Here is a 22,726-nt window from a genome sequence, read left to right as displayed (position 1 = left end):
GAATTCTCCAAGCCAGAATACTGGAGTGGGTAGCCTTTCCTTCCCCAGGGGATCTTCCCAACCCATGGACTGAACCCAGGTCTCCTGTACTGCAGGCAGATTCTTTACCAGCTGAGCCATAAGGAAAGACACAAGGGAAGACATGGCAAGCATAGTCAGGATTAAAAAAATAAACTGGATCATGTCAGCTTCCTAGTTGAATCCTTCAGTGGTTTCCCCTGCCTGGCATTACATATCTCTTCCCTGATGGCTCAGATGGTAAAGAATCTGCCTGCAATGCAGGATACATGGGTTTAAGCCTCAGGTCAGGAAGATCCCCTGGAAGAGGGCATGGCAACCCACTCCAGTATCCTTGCCTGGAGAATTCCATGGACAGAGGAGCCTGGCAGGCTACAGTCCATGGGGTTGCAAAGAGTCAGACATGGCTGAGCAGCTCTCTTTATCTCCCTTCCTGCATGCCTCTCTCCTTGGGCTTCAGTCACTCTCTCCTACTTGATTTCCTCATAAGGCTCCATGTTTCTTTGGTCTTGAAACTTTTGCTTGCATTGTTCTCTTTAGAACGTTTCTCCCTCCCTCCCTTTTCATTTTGCCTTTTCATTCCTCCCTGTCCCTTTTCATCTTGTCAGCTTTTACTCATCCTGCAGAATTCACCTCAAGAATTGCCCTCAAGTGAAGATAAACAGCAGCCTTTATGGGGACTTTCCTTGGTCCCCCATTATTTTAGCTGCCCCTGCCCACTGACATGCTCCTGTGATATTATATGTATTATACTTTCTATGAAGAAATTATGTGTATTATACATAATGTAAGGGCAAACCAGTGGTTCAGCGGTAAAGAATCTGCCTGCCATTCAGGAAATGCAGTAAACATGGGTTCGATCCCTGGGTCAGGAATATCCCCTGGAGGATGGTGTGGCAAACCATGCCAGTATTCTTGCCTGGAGAACCTCATGGACAGAGGAGCCTGGGCTCCAACATGACTGAAGCGACTGAACACTCATGAATGAATGTATGTACATGCATGCATCCACCAACAAAGCTCTAGGCATGATGAACCCAAGATCAAAATAGAATTTATTATAATTGGGCTTATTTCTGGGTTCTGGGACCCTAAATGACTTTGATAATTTTTCTCTCTCTCTCTTCTTTCTCTTGTCAAGAGTGCTGTAAAACCGTGAAATCTTTCTCTTTCCCTTTCCTTCTCCTAACACTTTGAATAGTTCCTTCCCTACTAGTTTGTAAGACCCATGAAAATATCATTAATATTATTATTATCACAAATATTCTATCATTATATTTCTTTGTACCTACATAATGTACTGGAGAAGGAAATGGCAACCCACTCCAGTGTTCTTGCCTGGAGAATCCCAGGGACAGGGGAGCCTGGTGGGCTGCCGTCTTTGGGGTTGCACAGAATTGGACACGACTGAAGTGACTTAGCAGCAGCAGCAGCATAATGTACGTAGTGGTACTGAATAGTTGTTTCTGGAATAAGTGAATAAAAGAAATAATGAATAATAATATTTCTACTGATACAGCATCTGTATGTATACAAGGGGTGACACTTGAGCAGAATACTTCTGGTTTTTATTACCCTTCATCTTTGAAAGTGTACACTTGTAGATTTTTTAAAAGTACTATTTGAATTCATTGCAATAGAACAAGTTGATTGTTAAACAACATTTCCGTTAGTATAAACTAGTTCCTTCTTCTTTCTCTGCCCAATGCTAGTTTACATAATACCACATTTCTGCCACTCTCCAAAAAAGCATAAACTGCTTTTCTGGAGCCTCACATTTTAAAATAGATCCTTACTTTCTGTACAGGCAAAAGCATTTTCTGTCTTTTCCTCCGATTACAGCATGTATTAGTTTCCTGTTGCTGCTATAACAAATTACTACAAATTTAGTGATTTAAAATGGCATAAGTATATTGTCTTACATTTCTGGATGTGAGAAATCCAAAATGGGTCTCATTAGGCTAAAATCAAGATATCAATTTCCTGCACTCCTTCTGAAGTGTCAAGGGGAAAACTGTTCCTTGTCTTTTCCAACTTCTAGAGGTTGCCAGCATCCATTGGCTCAAAGACACCACTCCAAACTCTGCTTTGTTGATTTCTCTCCTTCTCAGACTCTCCTCCTACCTTCCTCTTATAAGGATCCTTATGATTACATTAAGTCACTCAGATTATCCAGGATAATCTTCCCACCTCAAGGTCCTTAATACCTTTGCAAATTCCCCTTTGCAAAGTATAGTGTGTACAGTGTGTACATGTTCAGCCGTGTCCTTCTCTTTGAGACCCCCATGGACTGTGGCCCACCAGGTTCCTCTGTCCACAGAATTTTCCAGGCAAGAATACTGGAGCGGGTTGCCATTTCCTACTCCAGAGGATCTCTCCACCCCAGGAATCTAACCCATGTTTCCTGTGTCTCCTCCCTTGCAGGATGATTCTCAACCACTGAGCCATATAGTCACAGTTTTCTGGGATTAGAAAGTGGATATCTTTGGTGAGAATGCGGCCTTCTGCTACTATACTTTGCTTTTCAGACAGGATGCAGATTTAGAACAGTTGTTTCATCAAATCCATTCAAGACTTAGAAATAATACAGTTCAATTCTTCTTATAAATGAGAAGACAGAGTCGTTTAGGAAAGATGCAACTTGTCTTTGTCCTTGCTCACAAGAAGAGTGGGTGGTTACTGAGCTCCATGACTCCAAGCCAGAGCTTTCTCACGGCACAATGTTGTCCTCAGAGTGAAGGAGCACAGAGGGATGAGTTCACATGCAAGTACCAGCAGGCCTCTGAGTGGGTTTGCATTTCATAAGGTAATATGAGCATCACACTCTTCTAATTAGAATTATTAGTTGCTGGAATCAGAAGGAAGAGTTCAGAGTCTTTCATATCCTGGGCTATTAAAATGAAACAAATTTTACCCCAGGAATCGCTCCATATTTATGCCTTGTTTTAAGCTAGTTTTTTTTTTTTTTTTTAGGAGCTTGATTAGAATCTTACTCATAGTTGAATTTGTTCCATTTGCTACATGGCCTTTTACAGCAGACATTGCCCTGATTTTTGAGTTGGTTGCTTGCCATCTATACTAGAGCTTCTCTACTAGGCTGCCCTTGGCATTGGGCTGTGATCTTGGGCCCAATCAGTTAAGACGAACAGAATAGAATTGCTGTGATTGATTGTAAGACGTTGCTTTGCAAATCCCAAAGAGGTATAAGAGGAGTCTGTTCTTGTCCAGACCAGGAGGGAGGTACAGTCATAGCCAAGTGCCCTGAGGCCTCAGGTCCATCTAGAACAGTACAATTCTATGAAATACAGGGCAGAGAAAGGGACTTAGCCAGGCTCCTCAGTTTACTTGCATGCAAGTTTAACATCTGACTTAGCTGATTTTTTGGACCTTCTTTGGATAAATTGCAGTGACTGGAAAGAGTTTATGCCGAAGCATTTATGTACATGAGTTTATGTATATTGGTTCTTTTCACAAGTGGCACAAAAAGAATGAAGGGGCACTGACAAAAGCCTTTCAGTGCTCTTTTTGAAGTAATCTTAAAAAAAAAAAAACTTTAGTGGAGAATAATTCACAATAAAACTAATATGATGAATTAATATACATAGACATTGTAGCATGATCACCAAGATCAAGATGCTTGACACATCTGTCACCTCACATAGTTAACTCTTTATTTTTTATGTGATGAGAATGCTTCAGAACTACTCAGTGACTTTTAACATAATATATATTATCAACTATAGTTGTCATGTTGTACACTGGCTCCTCAAAGCTTTTTCTTCTTATAACTGAAAATGTCTATCTTTGACCTATATTACCTTAGTTGCCCCCTTTTCAGCCCCTGGAACTGCTATTCTATTCTTTGTTTCTATAAAATGGCTTGTTTTTCAGATTCCACATATAAGTGATTCTGCACATTAATTGTGTTTCTCTGTCTGACTTACTTCACTCTGCATAATGCCCTCTAGTTTCATCCTTGTTGTTGCAAATGGTAAGATTTCCTTCTCTTTTATGGTTGAATAATATCCCATTTTAAATATATGCCACATTTTCTTCATATATTCATCTGCTGAGGGATACATAAGTTGTTTCCATATTTTGGCTATTGTGAAAAATGCTGCAATAAATATGGGTATGCAGATAGGTCTTTGAAATCCTGATCTTAACTCCTTTGGATAGGCATCCAAGACAGGGATTTCTGACCATAACAGTTCAATTTTTAATTTGAGGAATCACTATACCTTTTCTATAATAGCTGTGCCAGTTTATATCCCCATCAGCTCTATTCAAAGGTTCCTTTTCTGCACATCCTTGCCAACATTTGTTATCACTTGTCTTTTTTATAATAGCCATCCTAACAAGTGTGAGGTGATATTTCACTGTGGCTTTCATTTTCATTTCCCTAACGATGAGTGATGAGCACCTTTTCATGTACTCATTGGCCACTTGTATATCTTCTTTGGAAATACGTATTAATATGCTGCAATTTAGAAATTTTGAAACTAGAGTTCAAAAGAGGTATTAGTTGGGTTGAATGCTTTTAGAATTACTAAATATAGACCACTGAGATAAACAAACCAGTGATGCTATTTCTTTTAGGTGTGCAGAAGATAAGATGTTATCTCCAGCCATTTGGAAACATTCATAGGCATGTTTACAGAAAGGATTTTTAATTTATTATTTAAGGGAAGTTCTTCTATATTAGCATTCCAATACTTTTAGTATAGTGATCTTATATGAACTCATGTCATAGTTAGAGTCAAACAATGTTGAACTTTTCCAGATTTCATGAAAAAAAAAAATGAAGCTAATGAGTAGAATGGGCTTCCCTGGTGGTTCAGTGGTAAAGAATCCTCCTGTCAATGCAGGACAGTTGGGTTCGATACCTGGGTCAGGAAGATCCCCTAGAGGAGGAAATGGCAACCCACTCCAGTATTTTTGTCTGGGAAATTCCAAGGACAGAGGAGCCTGGGGGGCTATAGTCCATGGGGTTGTAAAAGAGTTTAGAGTTAGTGACTAAATAAGAGTGAGTAGAATAATCCATTTTTCTCTCATGTATGTCTTCGTGTCTGATACTACTCATTTAGTATCATATATGCATGTAGCTATTTCATTTTTTAAAACTCCTTATTATTGGAGTAGGCTTAATTTTTGCCATTTCATGGTAATCCATAAACAGTGTCATGACTTCCAGCCCCTTTACTATTTGAATAAAGTTTAGAATACAGTTTGAGCACCCTATTCCAGGTCTTTCTTTCAATCTATAGGCCTAAGTCTCCAACTAATTGACATGGTGACTAAATATATCTGAGTGCCCTCAAACATGATGATTCTAAAGTGTAAAAGTTCCTTTCAACCTGCCTGTCATCTTGTTTCCTCACCATTCTTCCAGCTTCCCAAGCTTGAGACTGAGAGACACTCTTGATTCCTTTTTTCCCCTAATATTTAAAGGATTGCCATGTTCTATCAAATTTACCTCTTCAACGTCCCTGTCATTCACCTCTACCCATTTCTGATTTTATTATTTTGACTCCAGTTTCTCTCTTGAGAATGAGATACTAAAGCAACTTTCCAATCTACTCCTGCAGTCTTTACCCTTACATCTTTTCTCTGTGCTGCACCCAGAAGGTTCTTTCAAAAACACAAATGTAATCATCATACCATCCTGCTGGAAAATAATTTGTTAGCCTCAGGAAAAAGCCAAAATTTCTAGTGTGGCCTGCAATACCATCTGGGAATAGCGAACTCCCTTTGCATCATTTGAAGTTAATGCCACATATGAATTATCTCTTTTAACGTAAAGCTTAAAGCTCAACATTCAGAAAACTAAGATCATGGCATCCAGTCCCATCACTTCATGGGAAATAGATGGGGAAACAGTGGAAACAGTGTCAGACTTTAATTTTGGGGGGCTCCAAAATCACTGCAGATGGTGATTGCAGCCATGAAATTAAAAGACACTTACTCCTTGGAAGGAAAGTTATGATCAACCTAGATAGCATATTGAAAAGCAGAGACATTACTTTGCCAACAAAGGTCTGCCTAGTCAAGGCTATGGTTTTTCCAGTGGTCATGTATAGATGTGAGAGTTGGACTGTGAAGAAAGCTGAGTGCCGAAGAATTGATGCTTTTGAACTGTGGTGTTGGAGAAGACTCTTGAGAGTCCCTTGGACTGCTAGGAGATCCAACCAGTCCCTTCTGAAGGAGATCAGCCCTGGGTGTTCATTGGAAGGACTGATGCTGAAGCTGAAATTCCAATACTTTGGCCACCTCATGCAAAGAGTTGACTCATTGGAAAATACCCTGATGCTGGGAAGGTTTGGGGGCAGGAAGCGAAGGGGATGGCAGAGGATGATATGGCTGGATGGCATCACCGACTCGATGGACATGAATTTGGGTAAACTCTGGGAGTTGGTGATGGACAGGGAGGCCTGGCATGCTGTGATTCATGGGGTGGCAGAATTGGACACGACTGAGTGACTGAACTGAACTGACAAAGAGTTGGGAATCAAAATAACATTAGATATGCTAGAAAACCTTTCCTAGAGACAATGAAGTTACAAAATGTAATTCTATATCCAGCTGAACTAACTAACAAACATGCATCTAGGTAGAAGAAAGACCTGAAATTTCTTGTCTATAGACAGAAGAATGGACAAAGATGTGGCATAATATGTATGTGATGGAATATTACTCAGCCACTAAAAGCAATTAAATAGTGTCATTTGCAGCAGTATGGATGGACATAGGGAATGTCATACTGAGTGAAATGTCAGACAGAGAAGGAGAGATATTGTACGACATCCCACATATGTGGAATCTAAAATGAAATTATACAAATGAACTTATTTACGAAAAAGAAACAGACTCACAGACTTAGAAAACAAGCTTATAGTTGCCAAAGAAAGGATTAGGGGCATTTGGGATGGACATGGATACAGTGCTATATTTAAAGTGGATAACCAAAGAGGACCTACCATATAACACACAGAACTCTGCTCAGTGTTATGTGGCAGACTAGATGGGAGGGGGGTTTGGGAGAGAATGTGTACATGTGTATGTATGGTTGAGTCCCTTTGCTGTTCACCTGAAACTATCAAAACATTGTTATTAGGCTGTACTCCAATATAAAATAAGTTTAAAAATTGTTTTGGGTCTCGAGCACCCTTTTTAGGAAGTTCCTAAAAGATGCGCTTTGTTTCACACAAGAGAGGAGAAGCAAGGTGTCCTGAAATCAAGGCTTATGACACAGGAACAGGGTGAAAGCAATTCCTAGGATGACCAGAAGTCTTAGGACAATTAATGTGTGGCAGACCTCTGGAGACCAGTCTAGAGCAGGACCGAGATCTCCAGCAGTGGTGTGTGCAAGGAACAATGACAACAACAAAAAGTGAATCTTACGGGTTTCCTGGTGTGCTGGAATCCAGCTCTGTCAGAACTAGGGAATGAATGTGTGACGGTTATATAGCAAATGAAACAGCTGGACTAAATGAAGAAAGCATTAATTCCAGGGAGGACAATATAGACGATAGGAAATGAAACTGTAACACACTATATGGGTCTACTCTGCATTACTTTTACATAAAATGTAAACAATAAACATTAATTAACTTGAGAAAGGGTAATATAGCTCTTTTAGAAGAATAGGAAAAGATGAAGATTATATAGTTGTGTGTGAGAGAATGAGAGAAGTGGCTATGAGAGTTAAAATTCTCATTTTATTAGTAGGAATTAATAGATAACACTTAAATTTTTTATAAAATCATAAGAGAGCAGTGTAAAGAAGCTATCTTAAAATATGGAAATAAATACCAAGATAAACTGTCAAAAATATTGAAAGTGGTTGCTTCTGGGGAATTGGAATTAGGAATAAACACCAGGATAAACTGTCAAAAATATTGAAACTGGTTGCTTCTGGGGGATTGGGAATTAGGAAAGAATGGGAAGATATCTGATTTTTTGTGCATTATTTTAAACAATAAGAATTTTAAAATTAAATTTAAAAAGAAAAAATACTGTTCTAAAATCTAACATTTTGACAAACATCTTGTTATATAATTCTTACAGAATGGTAACTATTCTGACTTTTTAGCCAAACGTCTAATGATGAGATATCTGAAAAGAATTCCAAAGTAGTAAAGTAGAAAAGCTACAAAGTTCCTTATTCCTGTATTACAAATTATTTTAAAAACTATGTAGTCTGTTTAAAAGTATTTCAATAGTAGAAAGACATTCAAGAAATATTTTTAAGTAAAAAACTGAACATGAGCAGTAAGTGTTCCAACTTTTAAAAATAATGAGGTCAGGTTTTTTCAACTATAAAATTATAGATTATGTTTTGTCTGTGTTTAAGTTCAATGCTACTCAACACAGGATCTGACCATACTATGAGAGATGCTTGCTAAGTGTTTGGATGGAACTGAATTTTTGAGTCCCTTGGAGATCTGATCAAGCCAAGAATTAAGGGAGGAGGTGTTCTTAGTTGACTTGATACAATTTGATTTTTCTTTTTTTTTGGAAAGAAAATGAAATTCACAAATTCCTAGAGTCTTTTACTAGGAGTGAAATTCCAAGCTTTTATGATCCTTGTCTGTAAAGGAACTTACTGGACTCTACGCCTTAGATTACTGACCTACATCTGGATTCTAGATGGATTCACTGTTTTCCTCATAGTTTATAAATCACACATCCAAAATGAAACTTCTTTTAATCTATTCCAGCCACAGCAGCTTGTCAGTATTTTGTTAGCAAGTGAAGAATGGGTCAAATAAAAGTTATTTTAATTTAGGGAACATTTTTTTCTATTTCCTTCTTTTTTTATATTTGAATTGTGTTCTCCTTCAGTTAAAATCTTCTTTTTCATCTGTTAATTGGTAATTCTTACGATAACAGTTTCTCCTTTGAGTAGTCTTTCCCAGTTATTTTAAGGTAAATGTTTAATCAATACATACATATTGCTTATGGAAAATGTGATAGAAAACAGAGGGGGAAAAAACATGTCGTTGCTCTCATTACTATCCATATCGCTTCTTTGCTATTGGAGTATAGGATGTGAGGATTGATTATAGTGCTGAGAATGTAAACAGACTTACAGGATGCTGGATTTAGTCACCACAGCTTCTTATGACTTATCTACCCCAGTTGATATTGCTATCCTCAAACCTGTTGCCCTAAGGAATATATAAAATATTGTTAATGTTTCTAGGTGGTGTTTTCAAGGAGAAGAAATTCCTGCCTTGACCAGATGTGTGGAGCATCTACAAATGAATGAATAATGTTATTTACATACAAACCACTATGTAGAAAAGCATACATGGAGCTTGACAGCTTGTCTCTGGTGGTGTAAGGAGGCCTGAAGGGCCTTGGCGTTCAATGTTGTGCTGTTATAAGCTATTTATCGTAAGGTAGGCTAGAAAAGGGGCTTTATGTGTCTGATTGCTACATATTGATTCTATTGCTGCTTCTTTCTGACTACTTTTTTGTCATTAGAGTCGTTTGTTTTTGTCGTGTGGTGAGTGGTCCTGTTGACTGTATTTTGATTGTTGTGTTGCCACCAGAATCCGAATCCAGTTCAATAAAAGGTCAAGGAAGCTTTTAGGAGCTACCAAAGTCAGTGTCATTGTGCATTCTGTTTTTAAGAAGCTGTTTGGGCTGTCAACAGTGTACATGATAGTACATGTGCAGTACCATAAGTTATTTAACATTTAAAAGAGGAGAATCACGATAGAGCTGTTTTAAAAACCTGAGTGTAATCTATTGCTGTTTTATTTATTATTTAAAACTGTGCAAAGTGTCTGTAGATTGCTTACAGTGTTCAGACACCGTGGTTGGGTTGTCGGTATTTGACATGCAAATTTGCCTGCTAGGACCATAATATTCCATTTTTAAATGAATGTAAGAAATGAAAACTACTGCATTTGTGTCTTTTGAAGGCAAAGATCCTTGAATTTTAAAGGAAGATGATGTACTTTGAGGGTGCTCACAGACTAATAATACCGTAGGGCTCGAAGGGAAGCCTGTTCTCTCTGAATTATAAGAAACCATCACTTAGCTTGCAGTAAGTAATTTTGTTACAGCATCAGCTGTGTTGTTTATTTTAAATTGTGATAACCACCATCATGGCCATTAATGGCTTTATCTCTCATATTGGCTTTCACCTGTGCAAAATCCATAATCCTTCAAACTTAACATGAATGTATGTATTATGAAGATTGTTCTCTAGGATGCCATTTTAAAGAAAAATTACTTCAATGGTATGCAGTATGTTTATTCTGTTTATGAAAGAACCATGTTAAGAGTTTCTGCCTATATAATACTGAGAGATGGTTTTCTCCTATAGGATATTTATCCACCTTCTCTCTACTGTCTTCTTTGCCTTAAGGGACACTTTTAGCCATCATTTTTTGGCTCTAATTTAGGACTCTTGAGACGTAACCTTTAGAATGTAATGATATTTAAATTTGTTTCTGAAATTCTGTGGTGGGGTAGACTTGGGATAGGAAAATGAAATTAATTGTTCCACTGGTTTGAGAACTAGGAAGGAAGATGATTCACTTTACTATTTAAGCCAAGGTTCATTTTTATCATTTAAAGTGACTAGAAAGTTAAGTTTCTGCAGGGGTTGTTTTGGAATAAATAAAAGATAGAGATGCTAGCCTTCAGATGAGCTTTGGTGACAGTACTTTATTTTTATATATAGTCTAATATTTGGAAAGTCATCATTGTTATAAAGTAAAATTCTCTCTTCCTATTCTAATACTATATCATGTTTCAAGCTTCTATTTGAAAACAAGTATAAGAGATGACATGATAAGAAAATTTAATAGATGCTCTTTTTGCTTGATTGACATATAATCACTGTGTTTCATGATAACTGCTTTTGGAATAATAATAAGTTTTGTGAAATGCTGACCTTGTGTATATCTTAGAATGCAAAATTAATAAATTGTGTACACATGCATAAAATTCAAAAAAAAAAAAAAAAAAAGAAAACACTAGGCAAATATTTATAATAATTTGTAAGGCAATGGGACCCCACTCCAGTACTCTTGCCTGGAAAATCCCATGGATGGAGGAGCCTGGTAGGCTGCAGTCCATGGGGTCGTGAAGAGTCGGACACGACTGAGCGACTTCACTTTCACGCATTGGAGAAGGAAATGACAACCCACTCTAGTGTTCTTGCCTGGAGAAACCCAGGGGTGGGGGAGCCTGGTGGGCTGCCGTCTATGGGGTTGCACAGAGTCAGACACGACAGAAGTGACTTAGCAGCAGCAGTACAATATTCACCGTGTAAGAGGATTGTTCTGAATATTTTACTCATAAAAGCTCACTTCACCCTCTTGTATTAGTTTTCTATTATTGCTACAACAAATTACCACAAGTTTTGTGCATTAAAACAACACAAATTTATATTACAGTTCTGGTGTTCAAAATTCCAACATAACTCCACTGGGCTAAAGTCAAGGTGTCAGTAGGGCTTCATTTCCCCCACAAAGACTCTAGGAAAGAATGCTTCCTTTTCTCCCCCAGTTTCTGGAATCTTCCCACATTCACTGGTTCGTGGTCCCTCCCTCCATCTTCAAAGCCAGCAACATAGCATCCTTCTGCCACTGCTTATGTTGTGACATCTCTTTCTCTGACTCCCTTCTTCCACTTGCAGGGACCCTTGTGATTATCTTGGGCCCACTAGATAACTCTCCGTAATCTCCCTATTTTAAGGTCAATTGTTAGCAACCTTGGTTCCGTCTGCAATTTAATTTTCTCTTTGCTAGGTAAGGTAACATACAGTTTTTAGAGTTTGGAACATGGGCATTATGGGTATATTCTGCCTATCATATCTCTTAACAACACTGTAGTACTTATGAAACTACTATTATTTTTTACCCCAACTTTACAGGTAAGGCACAGAGAAGCTATGTGAATTCCCTAAGGTCCTTGTCCTTAAAGATTACATTTACACCAAGGTAACTCATCATTGGTATATTGTACTTTTAAAAAATGTCTTATTGGGTTCTGTTTTTATAGATTGTAGGCATAGTTTTGTAGGCTTTTCTCTTCATACTGTTTCTGTTCCATTCACATTACTACATGAACTTCCCCCAGATCTTTAAAATGTCTGTATTGTATCTAATTTCAGCTTCAGGGCCTTTGCACATGCTACTTCCCCTGAGTGCACTGCTCACCCATATCTTCCTGTGGCTTACTCCCCCTTCACTGTGCAGATATCATCTCATCAAGGAAGCCTTCCTTAGCCACTGTTTCTAAAGGGACATACTATCACTCTCAGTCTGTACCTTCCTCTTTATTTCCTTCCTATCATTTGTCACTAACTGATTTTATGCAATATATCTATTATTTGTCTCCCTTACTAGAATGTAATCTCCATGAGGACAAGGGCTGTATTTTTCTCTTTGTAGGTATTCAGTAAGTATTTCTTCAATGAAGGAATAAGCAGTGGATATTTTAAAATTAAGGAGAGTCATTCCCAATACCAGTACCATAACAAGTACCAGCTTTCCTCATGTTCTTTTCATTCCATAGACATAATTTTATGTATATAATTTTAGCAGAGAGGCAATTACATGTGTGTGTGTGTACTTACCTAAATTTTATACATTTTCCATCTTGCTCGATGGTTTTCATACCTGTTAGTCTTAATAGTTATATGGAAAACATTAAATCAATGTACATAATTAAATATTATTCCATTCACTATCACTTAGGTTAAATTTTCCTCTTTTCTTAACCATGTGCTTAATCTTTCACAAGTAACAATGTCTTTGCCCATTTCCTCACTAGGAAAAGAATATCTAAATTATTACTGTTAAATATAACATTAGTAAAGTACCCAGATAATGACTAACAAATAATTGTTACTCAAAAAATTATTTGTTTCCTTTATTTAGGTGTCATTTATGATATATTCCTATTACAAAATAATGCTATATTGAACACTTTATGCTGTTGAAAATTTTGTATTCTTTACTTAGAATAGATACCAAGGAGTGGTATTATTATATTGGTGTGGTTCAAAATATTTGCTAAATTAATAAAACTGAGTCAATCTATGGTAAATACTCATATCTTGGTTTAAAGTATGAGGTTTCCCAAAGACAGATGAGTGACATTATTCTTAATATTATATTTTATTTAGAATATAAAGTTCTTATTATTTCAGAAATATATATTTTCTATTCCTAGTAATATGTTAAGTCTTTCAAGGTATGAAATTCTTCTTTATGCCTCAAAACATTCAGAATTTTGTTTAAATTGGAAAATGATGATTTCACCTCTCTGTGGGCTGAGTGGATTGCTCATTTACTCCAGCTCTGAATCTCCTTTGCATTTCTTAGAATTGGTGCCCAAATGACTTCCTTCTCCTTTTTTATTTTTATTTGACAAATCTTTTTAATTTAACAGTTGCTCTTAAAAATAAATTCATCATAAGTTTGTTGCTATACTTGTCTCCATCTTTCCTGGTCTCAATTTAGTCACAGCATCTGTGCAAAATGGTAGGAAATTTATTTATTACTCTACCATCCAGAGGGAATGCTTGATTCTTGACATTTATATTCCTTGAACATAAAAGCCAGATAAAAAGAAAATCAAACTTCATCCTCTAGGGACTGAACAGATTGCTTACCATGGTTAAGAGAGACTTGCCTCCCCCGCCTCCTCTTCCTGAATTATAAATACACTCTCAGGGTTTGTGTCCCCAAGTGACCAGATAGTTTTATTCTAAGTCACATTTTGTTGGGGTGATTTAAACTGAGGGGAAAAAACCTGTTGGCCTGGCAGTTGAATGGTTAAGAAAATAGTCTTTGGAGGTCTGCTGATCTGAGGGTCCTCAGCATTTCTGTGACCCAATCCAGTGATTCTTCCTTTGCTCATCCAATTCCTGAGCTGTCACTGTGATGATAATCACTAGCTCAAAGTCTGTGTAAGGAGTGAATGAATGCAAAATGTATGCAAGACAATGGAGTACTTTTGTATGTTTGAGGCAGTGAGTTTTATATCCAGGCAAACCATTATTTAAGTAGTAGAATGTAAGAAAGATATCCTGAGGCATATATGTCTTCAGAAGGTTTACTAAACAAAGATCTTATAAATCCAGAAGAAAGTGATAGGCTATGTGGGATAAGAGTAAGCATTACAGATTGAATGTGTTGCCCCAACATTCATCTGTTCGAATCTTACTCCCTCCCCAATGTGATGGTATTAGGAGGTGGGGCTTGAGGGAGGTAATTAGGATTAAAGAAAGTGATGGGCTTTCCTGGTTCAGCAATAAAGAACCTGCCTGCCAATGCAGAAGATGCAGGTTCAATCCCTGGGTCAGGAAGAGTCCTTGGAGAAGAAAATGGCAACCCATTCCAAACTTCTTGCCTGGAAAATCCCGTGGGCAGTGGGGTTTTGTGGGCTACAGTCCATGGGGTTGCAAAGACTGGGACACAATTTAGTGACTGAACATGCACGAAGGTTATGAGGGTGAAGTCTTCCTCATGAATACAGTTAGAATTCTTATAACAACCATGTTCCTCTATGTGAGGGTACAAGGAGAAGGAAGTCGTTCGCATCCCCAAAGAGGCTTCTCAACAGAACTCATTTGTGCTGGCAGTGTGATCTCAGAATTCTAGCCTCTCGGATTGTGAGACATTCATGTTTGTTGTTTAAATCACTCCCATTTGGTAATTTGCTATTGCAGCCCGAACTGCCTAGGGCAATTAATAACTTAGTAAAGTTCAATTTTGTTTCAAAAGAAAAAACCTAAAAAAGTATATTCCTAGTAATATAGACCAAATTTTTGGTCAAGGACAGAGGAAGGCAAAATATTTATTTACAAAGTGGATATTGACATTTAAGAAGTTAAATAATAAACACAACAATTGGTTTTAATAAGTTGGTATAATCATCAAATGATAAAGATAGAATATGTAAATCTTCAAGTGGGAAGAAGAGAGCCTAATCTATTTTTTGAAGGGCAGAAAAAGAAAAAGAAGCAGAATAAAAGTGTGGTAAATTGAAAAGATGAAAAGGGTAATGGAAACACATTCTAAAATAAAATAAGAATAAATACAAATGGATTTAGCTTATTGGGCAAAAGATAGTTTCAGAGATGTATTTTAAAAGTATGTCCCACATATAGAGCTTATATAAAAGGCATATTTGAAAGATAAAGAAAAGTTGACATTACATGTATGGCAAAATGCAATCTAGACAAAGTTGTGATAGCAATTTTGATACTAAAATGTGAAAACATAAGGGTAAAAGTGTAGCATAAAAGAACAATAGACTAAGAAACTAACTAGAGACATATATGTACTTTACAAGATAGGCTAAAATAAAAGCTACAAATAGGATTATTGGAGAAAATGAATAAAGCTATACTTAACAGTGGGGGCTTCCCTGATAGCTCAGTTGGTAAAGAATCCACTTGCAATGCAGGAGACCCTGGTTTGAATCCTGGCTCAGGAAGATCTGCTGGAGAAAGGATAGGCTACCCACTCCAGTATTCTAGGGCTTCCCTTGTGGCTCAGCTGGTAAAGAATCCCTATGCAGGAGACCTGGGTTCGATCCCTGGGTTGGGAAGATCCCCCTGGACAAGGAAACAGCTACCCCCTCCAGTATTCTGGCCTCGAGACTATACAGTCCATGGGGTCTCAAAGAGTTGGACATGACTGAGGAACTTTCACTTTTCCCTTTTCATACTTAACAGTAGCACATTTAAACATACTCCTTTCAGAAACTGCTAGATCAAGCAAAATGTAAATGTATTACTAAATCACTTTGGTGAAAGAGAGAAATTATAAGAAAAATTGAAAATACTTAAAATTAAACAAACAAAAATAGTACATGTTAAAACTGTGGACTCAGCTCCAATAGTATGGAGGGTAAAATTTATAGCTCTAAAAATGTTTTTCACAAAACCACACAGATGAAAACAAATGAGCTGAAGATCCACAGTTGTAGAAACTGGAAAACAAATAACAGAGCAAATTGAAGGAACCAAAGAGAAGATATGAGCTAAATATCAGGGGGAAAAAAATCAGTGAGTTAGAGAATAACAATAACTAATGACTGCCAACTAAAAAGGAAAACAAAATTTAAAAACCAGAAAAGGAGAAACTAAGATAAAAGGGCTGGTAGCAGATACCAAATTTATCTTAATATGGAACTGAGTCTAAGTAATTGTGAGAACCACAAGTACAGAGAGAATGCAAATTTCTGTAAGCCTTCACTTGCTGGAATAATAATAAAAGAATTATGTTAGGCTGAATAATGCCTTCTAAAAGTTAGCCATGTTCCAACCCCCAGAACCTGTGAATGTTAACTTTAATGGAAAACAGAAATTCTTAGATGTGACTAAGTTGGATGGGGAGGTCATTGTGTGTTATCTAGGTTGGCCTTGAATGCAGTCACACTTATTCTTACAAGACAGAGAGAGAGGGAGAGATGAAGAAGAGGAGAAGACCATGAGACCCCAGAGGCAGCGATTAGACAGAGCCACAAGCCAAGGAATGCTGGAAGCCACCATCAGCGTGAAGAAGCAGGTCTAGGGCTCTCTCCTAGAGGCTTCAGAAAGCGTGGGCCTGCTGACAACTCGATTTTAGCTCAGGGAAACTGATTTTGCCCTTTGGCCTCTGGAGTAGTAAGAATATAAATTTCTGCTCTTTAAGGCATTAAGTTTGTGGTAATGTGTTAGAGCATCACAGAAAAATGATATAATAACCAAAGAAAATTTGAGGTGGGGAGAGGGGTAATAAGGAAAGGAAGCAAAAATATAGTAATTTCCTCATCTCTATCAGAGAGTTAATAAATATTGTTTAAAGTTTAAAAAGACTTCCAATAACCCCACCCCTCAATGTTGTAATTTATTTTTAATGTTTTCATATTCTTAAAGGTTATTTTTTGGAGGTACTATCTCTGACATTTATTCAGATTTACTTGTTTCTTTCTATTCCTGTTACAATCAAGCAGAAAATTATTGTATCTATCTTTAAGACTATATACATAGTATAATCCTTTCTTGCAAATATGTTTATCTATATTGCTCTATACTTGTTCTTCCCTTTCTGTGGCACATAGAAAAATATGTAGAATGATGTCATTAAATATTAGTGATGGTTGCTTTAGGGAATAAAATTTTGGATGAATTTTCAACATTTTTCTTTCTATTTTTCTGTATTAGTTGACTTAAGCAAAAGACAAGTATATGCAGAGTACATCATGAGAAACACTGGACTGGAGGAAACACAAGCTGGAATCAAGATTGCCGGGAGAAATGCAAATGACATCACCCTGATGGCAGAAAGTGAAGAGGAACTAAAAAGCCTCTTGATGAAAGTGAAAGAGGAGAGTGAAAAAGTTGGCTTAAAGCTCAACATTCAGAAAACGAAGATCATGGCATCTGGTCCCATCACTTCATGGGAAATAGATGGGGAAACAGTGGAAACAGTGTCAGACTTTATTTTTCTGGGCTCCAAAATCACTGCAGATGGTGACTGCAGCCATGAAATTAAAAGACAATTACTCCTTGGAAGGAAAGTTATGACCAACTTAGATAGCATATTCAGAAGCAGAGACATTACTTTGCCGACTAAGGTCCATCTAGTCAAGGCTATGGTTTTTCCTGTGGTCATGTATGGATGTGAGAGTTGGACTGTGAAGAGGGCTGAGCACTGAAGAACTGATGCATTTGAAGTGTGGTGTTGGAGAAGACTCTTGAGAGTCCCTTGGACTGCAAGGAGATCCAACCAGTCCATTCTGAAGGAGATCAGCCCTGGGATTTCTTTGGAAGGAATGATGCTAAAGCTGAAACTCCAGTACTTTGGCCACCTCATCTGAAGAGTTGACTCATTGGAAAACACTTTGATGCTGGGAGGGATTGGGGGCAGGAGGAGAAGGGGACGACAGAGGATGAGATGGCTGGATGGCATCACTGACTCAATCGACGTGAATCTGAGTGAACTCTGGGAGATGGTGATGGACAGGGAGGCCTGGTGTGCTGTGATTCATGGGGTTGTGGAGAGTTGGACACAACTGAGCGACTGAACTGAACTGAACTGATCTAAAATTTTTGCAAATACAGAATCATTATTCTTTTTGGGGGTATGATTTGGCTGGATGAAGCACAAGCTGGAATCAAGATTGCTGGGAGAAGTATCAATAACCTCAGATATGCAGATGACACCACTCTTATGGCAGAAAGTGAAGAAGAACTAAAGAGCCTCTTGATGAAAGTGAAAGAGGAGAGTGAACAAGTTGGTTTAAAGTCCAACATTCAGAAAACGAAGATCATGGCATCTAGTTCCTTCAGTTCGTGGCAAATAGATGGGGAAACAGTGGCAGACTTTATTTTTTTGGGCCCCAAAATCACTGCAGATGGTGACTGCAGCCATGAAGTTAAAGAATGCTTGCTCCTTGGAAGAAAAGCTATGACCAACCTAGACAGCATATTAAAAAGCAGAGAGATTACTTTGCCAACAAAGGTCTGTCTAGTCAAAGCTATGGCTTTTCCAGTAGTCATGTATGGATGTGAGAGTTGGACTGTAAAGAAAGCTGAGCACCAAAGAATTGATGCTTTTGAATTGTAGTGTTGGAAGACTCTTGAGAGTCCCTTGGACTGCAAGGAGATCCAAACAGTCCATCCTAAGGAAAATCAGTCCTGAATATTCACTGGAAGGACTGATGTTGAAGCTGAAACTCCAGTACTTTGGCCACCTGATGCAAAGAGCTGACTCATTGGAAAAGACCCTGATGCTAGGAAAGACTGAAGGCAGGAGGAGAAGGGGATGACAGAGGATGAGATGGTTGGATGGCTTCAGTGAGTCAATAGACATGAGGTTGAGTAAACTCCAGGAGTTGGTGATGGACAGGGAAGCCTGGTGTGCTGCAGTCCATGAGGTCGAAAAGAGTCGGACACGATGGAGCGACTGAACTGAACTGAAAAGAACGTTTACTTATTTATTCATTTAAAATAAAAAATTATTTCAGTGTAGGTGATTTACATGTTGTGTAAGTTTTAGGTGTATGAAATCAGTCAAACTTATACATATATCCGATTTTTTTTACATTCTCTCCCCATACAGGCCATTACAGAATATTGAGCTCCCTGCACTATAAGTAAATGTTCAGTCGGTTCAATCACTCAGTCGTGTCTGACTCTTTGCGACCCCATGAATCACAGCACGCCAAGCCTCCCTGTCCATCACCAACACCTGGAGTCTACCCAAACTCATGTCCATCGAGTTGGTGATGCCATCCAGCCATCTCATTCTCTGTCTTCCCCTTCTCCTCATGCCCCCAATCCCTCCCAGCATCAGGGTCTTTTCCAGTGAGTGGACTCTTCACATCAGGTGGCCAAAGTATTGGACTTTCAGCTTCAGCATCAGTCCTTCCAATGAACACCCAGGACTGATCTCCTTTAGGATGGACTGGTTGTATCTCCTTTGTAATTAACAATTTTAGTAACAAAACAAAAGATTATTCTTTTATAATTACAAAGAAATCTATAAAGTCTTTTAATGTGTTCTTCGCAAACCAAGCATTTATAATTTTTCCAATCACTTCTCTTATAACCTACTTTTCAGAACTCTTAATTCACATGCTGGGTTTTCTATGCCCTTATTAGAATGAAATGAATACAAATTAATACCCTATGGATGGCTTGACCCTATCCAAAATCAATAATATTTTTTCTACATATTATTCTGAAATTCTAGAGATACTGGTCCCTGTAATGCCCTAAAAACTGTGACAGGAAATACTAGCTATGTGGAGAAGAAATCAGAGGATAAGGCAGAATGAAATGTCAAATGATATTTTAATACTATGAACTGTGTCTCTGGGGGTATGTGATGGTTTGAATGTGTGTGTCCTTTCAAAATTCCTATGTTGCAGTCATAACACCCAGTGTGCCTTTGGGAAGCAGTGGGGTCATGAGGCTGGGATCCTCATGAATGCAATTAGTGCTTTTGTAGAAGAGCCCTCAGAGACCTTGCTTACTTCCCTTCCATTCTGGAAAGACACAGCAACAAGGTGCTGGCTCTGCACCAGAAAGTGAGCCAAACAACAAGTCAGCTCGCACTGTGATCCTGGCCTTCCAGGGCTCCAGAACTGGGAGAAATGAATTCCTGTTGTCTCCAAGGAACTCAGTCTGTGATATTTTACTCTAGCTGCAGGAGCAGACTAAGAAAGGAGATTTACAGAGGGTGGAAATCACATAGTTAAAGAGCCCATTATCTCCCTTAATTAGTTTGCATCCAGGGTAGTGAAAATGAGGGTGAACAGTAGACACGCTGGCTGTCCTGCGGCTGAGTAAGCATAGTGACTTCATGAAGTTTCCAAAATAAAGCAAATGATACTTTGTGCTCCCTCACAATTCAAGGTTTTAGCTGGTAGGCATTCTGCTTGCAGAAAGCGTCTTTGAGTGGCTGATACTCTGCTTCCATGGGCCCCCAGGTGTGTTTAGCCTTGATGGTGTATTTTTCCTGATAGGTTGTGTGCCTCTCAATGTGTGGGTGATGAGGGCTGCACCTCTGAACACCTAAAGGACAGACAGTGATGATGGTGTGTACACCTAGCCCTTTGATACTTTTCTGTTCTTTCTTTGTCCTGGCAACTGAGGCCCCTGCATGATGAGACTACTGAGGACGGGTAAGCAGTCTGCTGTTACAGTGGAATGACCCTAGAGTGGGAATCAGGAGATTTGGGACTTATTTCTATTTTGCAATTAATTTGCTATGTACCTCCTGAAAAAATAATTTATTTCATTGGCTCATGCCTTTTAAAAAATCATCTATATATGACACAGTTGGGCTGAAGCAAAGTCCTTTACAGTTTTATCATTCTGTCACAATCACACTTAATATTTAATCAGCAGCAATGATAGGGATATTTCTATCCACATATGTGTTTTTAATTTAGTGTCATCATAAATAATAGTGGTCAGTTGTGATCCTTTTGGAATATCAGAGCTGAAGCTCCTCTAAGTGCTTTTGTGAAAATATTATCTCAAGGTAAATGACATTTATCTCTCAATTAGGTAGTAAAGGACAGGAATGGAATTTACATTCTGCTGATTTATGCACATATTTTATTGACTTCATTAAACTTTGCATTTAAACACTGTCAATGTGTGTAATTTATTAGAAAATTAAATGACAGTGATATTTGATACAGGCAGATGAGATGGAAAGGTTACATTTGCATGAATCCATGCTTCAGTTTTTTGTTTTAAGTTCTGAATTATAACAGAGTCCTTTCTCTTGTTATTAAAACGTTTTGCAGTGTATTGATTAAACCATCATCTGCTTGGAACTAGGAACTGTTTTTTATGGCCTTCAGGAAGCATTCCATCCATGGTTGAATGAAGGAGTGCCAGAGGCAGTCATATAACCATGTAGATGAACACTGCTGCCCTCCATGGTCTAATCTGAGTGAAGCCAGCCCTCTGTTGGTGGTCAGCTTTTAAGGTATTTTTGGCTACTTTTCCCATTTCCCTTAGATATTATTCCAAATCCTTATCTTTTACTACAAGCTACCTATACAACTCTTGCTTCTTTCGCTTTCAGCAAATGGCTCTCACACTTGCTTCCTTGAGAAAACAGGTGGTCATCCCAGTGCAGCGATGCTGTCCCTCACTGACTTTCGGTGCTCAACAGAAGCAACTCCTTGGGCAGTGCTATTAAGTGAGGCAGCTAGCTGGTTGGGAACTCTGAGGCCACATTGTATCTGAATGTGTTACTGCCAGGCACATCATACTAGAGTACACCAGTCAAGCGCTGCACACTTTCTCACAGACCTGAGCTCTTCCAGCTCTTACCATTCCTTCATTACAAGCCAGAAATATGTCCATACACCTACCATTCTATCCTCCCTTCCACCAGAACCCTTCCTTTCCAAGGCCCACCTTCCACAAATGCCTCCATTCCCTGCCTTCTCCAAGACTTTGCTTTTTCTCTTATGTCTTTAGTTTCTCTCTCTGCTGCCTGTTTTCTGTCAGTCCAGTTCATTCTTGCATTCATTCATTCATTTCAGATTGAATTATTGATCCTAATTCTCCTCTCCCCTTTAACAGGATTATACATCCATCCTTTTACCATATAACTTGGCAGTGTTCTCTCACTCTCATTTCTTTGGGTCTGTTTCCTCAAGTGCAAAAGGAACTAGTTGGATAAGATAAAATTCTTTATATAGTTTAATATCTTATGGCACACTCAATATTTAATTAGCAGCAATGATATGGACATTTCTCTCTGGGTATATGTTTTGAGTTATGCACCATAATCCTGAATAATAGTGGGCAGACTATATCAATACTTTCCCACCTCTTTGATGTTGGTCTTGGTCTTGTGACTTACTATGACCTGTGGAAAGTGCACAGAAGGAACAGTGTGCCAATCACAACCAAGGCTTCAGGAAGCATGACATGATTTTGCCCGCCTTCTTATTTTCCAGTGATCTACTGAAAGAATATGCCCCAGGCAGTCTCTAGCCCAAAGAGAATGGAGAAACACATGGTGCAGAACTGAACACGACCCACAGCCTGGAGCCAAGCCCGGCCAAGCTCGCTGAGATCAGCTGAACTCAAGCTGACCCACAGATTCATGGTCAAGAAAGGAATGCTTGTGATTTTTCAGACATCGAGTTTTAGGAAGATTTGTTATTTAGCATTATTGCAGTAAAAACTAACTCATACACTACCCAATCC

The sequence above is a fragment of the Ovis canadensis genome, chromosome 15 (genome assembly GCF_042477335.2).
Source record: "Ovis canadensis isolate MfBH-ARS-UI-01 breed Bighorn chromosome 15, ARS-UI_OviCan_v2, whole genome shotgun sequence".
Classification (NCBI taxonomy): Eukaryota; Metazoa; Chordata; class Mammalia; order Artiodactyla; family Bovidae; genus Ovis; species Ovis canadensis.
This window is presented reverse-complemented; position numbering follows the sequence as displayed.